Here is a 1,784-nt window from a genome sequence, read left to right as displayed (position 1 = left end):
TGATGGTGGCGGACCCCCGGAACTCGCCAGCAGCGGTCTTAACTGGACCCTCAGTGGTGGGGTCCCCCTCTCCACGGCCTCCAGTGCCAACACGCCTTTGGCGGGCACTCATGGGGCTCCAACCTCCCCTACACCCCGGCCAACACCACCTTCAGCCTTGGGTCTTCAGCCTCTCATCCCTGGTCCTGCCTTGGCTCTTCCCTTGTCCCCGACCCACTCGGCTCGCTGACTTGAGCTGGGTTCCGGTCTGTGGACTACGGGACCTGAGACTCTTATGCCCCTGCAGGCTTCCTCCCCGATGTCCCTGCCGGCTCTCCCACCGGTTCTTCCACCGGCGTCCCTGCCGGCTCCCTCTCCGGTTCCTTCACCGGCGTCCTGGCCAGTGTTTTCACCGATCCCTTCACCGGCATCCCTGCCAGCACTTCTCCCAGTTTCTTCACCGGTGTCCCTGCCGGCTCTCCCTCCAGCTCCCTCACCAGCGTCCCTGCCGGCTCTTCCACCGGCTCCTTCCCCGGGGGGTCCTGGCTCGTGCGTCGGCTCCGCAGCTGGGATCCTTGTGGCTGCGGCTCTTGCTGCTCTCGCCGCTCCCGGCGCTGCTTCAGCTTACCCTGCCCATGGCAGAGACACCCCATGGGTGCCTGCTTCCGGCCTTGGGCTTTCTTCCGGGCTTTGCGTTCTCCTGCCACCCTCCTGTGCCCCCGGGACCACGCTTTATTCCCGCCGGGTGGCGCCTCTCAGTGACGTCACCCGGCCTCAGCTGAATGTAAGCGCGGCTAATAAACCGCGTGGGTGGTTTCCCAGCGTGCGCGCCTCTGCTGCCCTCAACTCCTGCAGAGGGTAAGTATGCACTTTCGTTTCCTTTGGGTTTGTGCCAGGGTTTCCCTCTAGCCCCGGTGTCCCTGGGACAGTCCACTATAACCCTCAGGTTCTTTTATGCAGAACTGATGCCAGCCAGTCAGTCCCCAGGCTGTAGCACTGCATGGTACTCTTCTGTCCTAAATGCAGGACTTTGCACTTGTTGAACCTCATGAGATTTTTTTTGGCCCAATCATCCAGTTTGTCTAGATCACTCTGAATCCTAGCTCTACCTTCCAGCATATCTACTATTCCCCCCAGCTTGGTGTCATCTGCAAACTTGCTGAGGGTGCACTCCAACCCATCTTCCAAATTGTTAATGAAGATATTGAACAAAACTTGACCCAGGACTTGACCCAGGACTGATCCCTGGAGCACTCCACTTGATACTGGCTGCCAGCTAGCCATTGACTCATTGATTACTACCCACAATCTGGTCAGCTTTGTATCCACCTTTCAGTCCATTCATCCAACCCATACTTCCTCAGTTTGCTTGCATGTTCTGTATGTGACTAGATTTGCTTTGCTGAATATGTTCAGATGAGACCCAGAAACGTTATCTAGGATCTACCATCACTTGAGGACCCTTGCAAAACCTGCACAATGTCTAATAGTTACTGTGAAGGGTTTTTTATGACTAAGGATTGAGGAACTATCTATCTATCTATCTATCTATCTATCTATCTCAACCTTAGACACCTAAGTGGCACTTCCATAGCCATGTGACTGCACCTTTTGGCCCTTTCTCCCATTTTAGATTTATGCAAATGTTCAGGAAGCTGACTGTAGTTGCATAGGTTATTGATAGAAAGAGGATACAGTACTCCCTTGGTTATCTGAATCTTGATTGTCTCAATGGCAAATATGCTTTACTAACTTGTAATGGCTGGCCTTGTAAAACACACTCCTTTAAGTTTTATTGTATTCAA

The 1,784-nt window shown here is 53.9% G+C and overlaps 1 long non-coding RNA gene and 1 gene segment (V, D, J or C); one reads left to right on the top strand and one right to left on the bottom strand.

Moving 5' to 3' along the window:
• The window catches only part of LOC102373252, a 322,638-nt gene that overhangs the window by 29,479 nt on the left and 291,375 nt on the right, over nucleotides 1–1,784 (bottom strand).
• LOC102370333 overlaps nucleotides 739–1,784 on the top strand; it is a 6,772-nt gene continuing 5,726 nt past the window's right edge. For both annotated transcript variants that reach the window (XR_001358635.2, XR_324723.3), the window contains exon 1: nucleotides 739–837. This is a non-coding gene — a long non-coding RNA (uncharacterized LOC102370333). The remainder of the gene's footprint in view (nucleotides 838–1,784) is intronic.

Source organism: Alligator sinensis, unplaced genomic scaffold, assembly GCF_000455745.1.
Source record: "Alligator sinensis unplaced genomic scaffold, ASM45574v1 scaffold653_1, whole genome shotgun sequence".
In the NCBI taxonomy this organism is placed as follows: Eukaryota; Metazoa; Chordata; order Crocodylia; family Alligatoridae; genus Alligator; species Alligator sinensis.
This window is presented reverse-complemented; position numbering and strand designations above follow the sequence as displayed.